Genomic DNA, 6,844 nt, shown 5'->3' with positions numbered 1-6,844 from the left:
CATTTATATCAACATATTACTTAAGAAATAATATCGATCTTAGCGGTGTTTATCTGCTATTTTATAATTAACTGATATGGATCAAATCTGTGGTGTTAGTGAATGTTAGATTTTATTTCGGTATCGTATGAAAAGAAAACATTATAAGAACGTTAAAAGCATGAATTGATTGTAATAATTCATATGATGTATCAAATGTTTATTTTTTACAATATACTTTTTTATTGCATGTATCACTCATAATTGCTTAGCTGTGTAATAAATAATTCCTGATGTTTAATGATAATGATATTAATCATTATTGAGTTTTGCTGAAATTTAATTTCATCGAAACAACCATTAACTTGTGTTTTGTTAAAGTTGATCAATGTTTACTTCGTTGGTATCTGGATTTATCCATTTTATTCTATGCTCACAGACAAACTCATTTGGTGGTTGTACCTGATAACTCACATATATATATCTCCAATACCTGTATTTCATAAATTTATGTTACTGTAAAAATACTTCATGCAGCATTCGTTTCTTTCAAACATAAGAACTGAAAATATGAATAAAAATGCTTTTTGATTGTTGCTCTAAAAGGCTTTGTAAACTATATAATCGAGGGAGAAAACATAACAGCCGCATAATTATGTACGCAGTCCCTAACCAGTGTTTATTGTCAGTTTAACACCGTTTTTTTTCTTCTTTGACAATATTGACAAAGTCACGAGGAGTGTTAGAATTGTAAATATACTCATATGTTTATGTATATTCTTACATCACTCTTTGATAAATTGTTAAACCTGACCGTATTTTGGGCTGGAGGCCTTATGGTATAAATAAACACATTGTCATTTACTCCATACATTTAATGATCAATGATAATCTCCCAGAACGAATGACTAGTATTATTTCCAAATATTAAGTTTAGCATTGTTTCTGAAAATTTCACCTTTTCTTCAAATCTGCAGATTTGAAGGCAAAAGTAGGATATGTCTTTTAATCATTCTAATGCCCTAATAAGTGGACAAATATAGTAGGTTAAAGGCACATTAACTTGGTGCCAAGGGTCTGCGCATGATCTCATAACTTTTAATTAATTTAGCCTCTGAACGGGCAAGGGCTAAAAAACAAGAAATAGTAGTTGAGGATTTTCAGGAACATATTTCTTTTTTATAGCTCTTTTTTTTTAAAAGGAGAAAAAATGGACACATAATGTTAATGCACTTAGTTCTTGAACTTGAGGTATCCAGGAAGCTTCCTGAGTGTTGTCTGGAGTAAATCTTATAAATATATGAGAGATTTAAGTATTTCTTGGCACATGTTCACCAGTGGGAGACTTTGTGTTGTGAGCATGAATCTGATCTCTGGGTCAAAAGTCAAGGTCGCACTATGAGTTTTTGACTAAATTAATGGACACTGTACTTTATTTTCATCTTTGTCTATGAAAATACAGTCGACTCTCATTATTATGTCGCCTCTACGGAGTAGTGGCGACATATAGGGATCACTTCTCCGTCGTCTGTCCGTCTGTCTGTCCGTCCGTCCGTCCGTCACAAAACTTGTCCGGACTACCCCTTATAAACTACTGGTGCAATTTCATCCAAACTTTACAGGAATGATCAGTATCAAGTCTAGTTTTGCATATTGTCAGCATTTTCCGGTTCAATGATTTTTGTCAGAGTTATGGCCCTTTAATAATTTTTAATTTTAAAGTTTGTCCGGACTACTTCTCTTATACCACTAATGCAATTTCAATGAAACTTTACAGGATTGATCTGTAGCTCAAGTCCTTGCGCATATTGCAAGGGTTTTCCGGTTCAATGATTTTTGGCTGAGTTATGGCCCTTTGATAAAAAGGTGTTTTTTTCTGTGTGTTGCCAGATACACAATAGCTTGTCCGGACTACTCCTCATAAACTACTGGTGCAATTTCATCCAAACTTTACAGGAATGATCAGTATCAAGTCTAGTTGTGCATATTGTCAGCATTTTCCGGTTCAATGATTTTTGTCAGAGTTATGGCCCTTTAATAATTTTTATTTTTAAAGTTTGTCCGGACTAGTTCTCTTATACCACTTATGCAATTTCAATGAAACTTTACAGGATTGATCTGTAGCTAAAGTCCTTGCGCATATTGCACGGGTTTTCCGGTTGAATGATTTTTGGCTGAGTTATGGCCCTTTGATAAAAAGGTGTTTTTTTCTGTGTGTTGCCAGATATATACGCAAAAGCTTGTCCGGACTACTCCTCATAAGCCAGTGGTGCAATTTTATCCAAACTTTACAGGATTGATCAGTACCAAGTCTAGTTGTGCACTGTCCGTCTGTCTGTCCGTCTGTCACAAAATTTGTCCCAACATGAAATTGGCCATAATGAGGCGACACATGTGATTACTGATCGCTCTTGTATCAAAGTTGCAAGGATTGTTGAAAAAAGTCGAGATAACAAAATGTTTCAAATTGACATATTTGTTGGTATTTGGAAAGTCGTGGGAATATTCATTTATACAACCATGCTAATTGTTACATAACATTGTTTCTAGTGGGCGGAAAAATAATTTTACAATTATAAATAATAACATCAATTATTCAGAAATATTAACGTTCAATTATTTATACAGCCTTGTAATAGGTCACCATTCTAAAAGCCACGCTTACAATCAAATTGGAACCACTCTGGATTTCATACAGCAATGTAACCTTTGATCTTTAAAAAAAATGTTGATATATTGGTAGGAATTCTTTGGAGGAATGAAGATAGGAATTCTTTGGAGGAATGAATAATGAATTGTTGAAGGTTTGTTATAAATGCATATCTAAATAATGGAAATATGTTGATGATTCATCAGGCCAAGTTAACATTATACAGAAATGCAATAAAAGTTATTGATTTAGTGTTTAATTGTCTTTTATAATGTATCATAAGAAATTGTTGGAGGGTAAGTCTCACATAGGTAGTGGTGACCATGATACAACACCTGTTATAAAAGCTGGGATCTACACTGTTGTAATTGTATTCTCAATACCAACAATGAACACTTAAACCTGTAAAAATCAAAGTAAAATAAGTTTATATCAGAATTTGAATACGATTAAAGTTAACATGCTCTTACAGAGCTAGTGTAGATTTATTTAAAAAAAAAACAAAAAAAAAACCAAAATCACCTGCTTACCTTAATAGGAAGAGTATCTGATTTGTAATCCAGTGGTCACAGGTGATCTGATCCTAGAGCCAGGAGAAATTGTCTATGTGACTATTGAGTATAATGATCATCTGTCTCTCACCACTGATTCAGAAGTCATATCGGATTAATAGTCGGAAAAATTGCCAATTAATTGTTAGTTATCCAGGAAAGTCTATTTTATGGATTGACTGCCATGATATGACCAAAAGTGTATTCAGTTCAGCGTAATAGCCAGAAAAACAAAAAAGTAAATCAAGAAAAATAAAATTTGCCATTATTATTTTAAGTAATATTGCAACCATCCATCCATCCATGGTATTTCAAAACAAATTGGTTCACATGAACTCTTTTGTTAGAGGATGTGTTGCGTGCAAGACACTGGTCCCTAGCTCAAAGGTCAAAGACAAAGCATGGGTTTGAACTTGGTGTATTTTTCCATATACATGTAGTCCAATGTGCAGTTTGACTTCCTGTCCAGTCCATAATTTATGCATGATGGAATTTCAAAATAAACTGATATTTTTGATCACCATAGGAAGATGATGTCACTATCAAACCCAGATCCTAGTTCAAAGGACAAGGTCACAGCAATAAATGTGACTAAGCCTTTTGTCATAGAGTCTTAATTATTAAGTGTATTTTTTTCATTACTTCTTCATGCAAAATAAGATTTCGAAAAAAAGTTGGTACATATGATCACAATAAGTAAACAATGGGTAATGTGTAAGACCCATGTCCTCACCTGCAAGGTCAAGGTTGTATTAGGGTGTCAAAGGTCAAAAGCTATATGGCATATAATTTTGTTATTTGATAGATTTTCAAAGTAATTGGCATATGTCTTCACCAGAGTTGATGTGTCGGGTGTGAAACCACTGTTTGCAAATTCACTTTTTAGTTTTATAATACAAACAGAATGCCCTTTGTTTACTTTTTGCTACTTTTTCGACAAATTATTTCACATTCACACTCACACAGCCTTCCCTCAACATGCTGTAACTCCATTATTTAAACATTTAAAAACACAAGTTTGCCTTTTCTTCATAATTATAAAAATCCATATTCATTTTCTCAGGCATGATATGCTTTAAATATCACATGTTACCAACCAATGCAGGTTTTTTATTTGTCTCATTTATTGTAAATCATATTGACATCTGTTACAATAAGAAAGTCGCTCATTTCTGTGCACGGCAGATGTTACAACTACCATGGCTTTAATTGCAATGAACAGCAGTGCATTCAACAATTTATATGCAAATATTTTGTATCTTCTTAATCATGGTATTTGAAAATTTTAAACTTAATATGTAGTGTCTAAATATTTATACATTTACAGTGTTTCTGCCAGACTAGATTTTTTGGGGGTTACTTGTGACCTATGAGGGTCAATTGTTATTATTAAGGGTCAAATTTAATAAAAGTATAAAAACTACAAAAGTAAATCTTAGCATTATTTTTAGCAAGACTATTCGATAAGAATAAGTAGAGCTATTGCAGTCACCCGAGTGTCGGTGTCGGCGTCTGCGTCGGCGTAACCACTTATGTTAAAGTTTTTGTAATAGTTCAAATATTTTCAAAGTCCATTGACATATGGCTTTGAAACTTTGCACACTTGTTCACCATCATGACCCCAACCTGTAGACAGGAGGAGGTAACTCTATCAAGCATTTTGACAGAATTATGCCCCTTTTTCGACTTAGAATTTATGTTAAAGTTTTTGTAATACCTTAAATATTTTCCAAGTCCATTGACATATGGCTTTGAAACTTTGCAAACTTGTTCACCATCATGACCCCAACTTGTAGACAGGAGGAGGTAACTCTATCAAGCATTTTGACAGAATTATGCCCCTTTTTCGACTTAGATATTTTCAAAGTTCATTGACATATGGCTTTGAAACTTTGCACACTTGTTCACCATCATTACCCCAACCTGTAAACAGGAGGAGGTAACTGTATCATGCATTTTTTTTTACTATCAAGCACTAAGAATAGTCGAGCGTTGCTGTCCTACCGACAGCTCTTGTTTAGCTCACCTGTCACAAAGTGACAGGGTGAGCTTTTGTGATCGCTTTTCGTCCGGCGTCCGGCCATCGTCTGTCGTCCGTAAACTTTTACTTTAAATGACATCTCCTCATTAACCACTCAGCCAATTTCATCCAAACTTCACAGGAATGTTCCTTTGGTGGTCACCTTTGAAAATTGTTCAAAGAATTTAATTCCATGCAGAACTCTGGTTGTCATGGCAACCAAAAGAAAAAACTTAAAATATCTTCTTCTAAAAAACCCAAAGAGCTAGAGCTTAGATTTTTGGCATGAAACATCTTCTGGTGAGTGTCTACCAAGTTTGTTCAAATAAAAGCCCTTGGGTCAAAATTGGCCCCGCCCAAGGGGGTCATTGATTTTCCCTATATGCATATAATAAAAACTTAAAAAATCTTCTTTTAAAGAACCAAAAGAGCTAGAGCTAAGATATTTAGCATGAAACATGTTCTAATGGGTGTCTACCAAGTTTGTTCAAATAAAAGCCCTGGGGTCAAAATTGGCCCCGCCCCAGGGGGTCATTGATTTTCCATATATGCATATAGTAAAAACTTAAAAAATCTCCTTTTAAAGGACCCAAAGAGCTAGAGCTAAGATATTTAGCATGAAACATGTTCTATTGGGTGTCTTCCAAGTTTGTTCAAATGAAAGTCCTTGGGAAAAAATTGTCCCGCCCAAGGGGGTCATTGATTTTCCCTATATGCATAATAATAGTAAAAACTTAAAAATTCTTCTTTTAAAGAACCAAAAGAGCTAGAGCTAAGATATTTAGCATGGAACATCTTATAATGGGTGTCTACCAAGTTTGTTAAAATAAAAGCTCTGGGGTCAAAATTTGCCCCGCCCCAGGGGGTCATTGATTTTCCCCATATGCATATAGTAAAAACTTAAAAATCTTCTTTTAAATAACCCAAAGAGCTAGAGCTAAGATATTTAGCATGAAACATGTTCTATTGGATGTCTACCAAGTTTGTTCAAATAAGAGCCCTGGGGTCAAAATTGGCCCGGCCCAGGGGGTCATTGATTTTCCAAATTTCCTTGTATGTGTATAGGAAAAACTCAAAAAATCTTCTTTGGAAAAAACTTAATAGATAGAGTTTAGATATTAAGCATGAAAGATTTTCTAGTGAGTGTCTACAAAATTTGTTCAGATAAAAGTCCTGGGGTCAAAATTGGCCCCACCCTAAAGGTCATTCATTTTCCCTATACAATGTATGTGTAAAACTATAGCAAAAATTAAAAAATCTTCTTTGAAAAAACTCAAAAAGCTAGAGTTTAGATATTAAACACGAAGCATCTTCTAGTGAGTGTCTTCAAAGTTTGTTCAAATAAAAGCCCTGGAGTCAAAATTGGCCCCGCCCCAGGGGACATTAATTTTCCTTATATGAGTATAGCAAAAACTTAAAAATCTTCTTTGAAAAAACCCGAATAGCTAGAGTTTAGATATTAAGCATGAAACATTTTCTAGTAAGTGTCTACAAATATTGTTCAAATAAAAGCCCTGGGGTCAAAACTGGCCCTGCATCAGGTGTGTCATTGTTTTTAACTATATGTGTAAAGAAAAAACTTTAAAAAATCTTCTTTTAAAAATCCCAACAAGCTAGACCTTAGATGTTTAGCATGAAACATTT

This window comes from Ruditapes philippinarum, unplaced genomic scaffold, assembly GCF_026571515.1.
Source record: "Ruditapes philippinarum isolate M1 unplaced genomic scaffold, ASM2657151v2 ctg4862_1_1_1_1, whole genome shotgun sequence".
Lineage (NCBI taxonomy): Eukaryota > Metazoa > Mollusca > Bivalvia > Venerida > Veneridae > Ruditapes > Ruditapes philippinarum.
Note: the sequence above shows the minus strand (reverse complement) of the source record.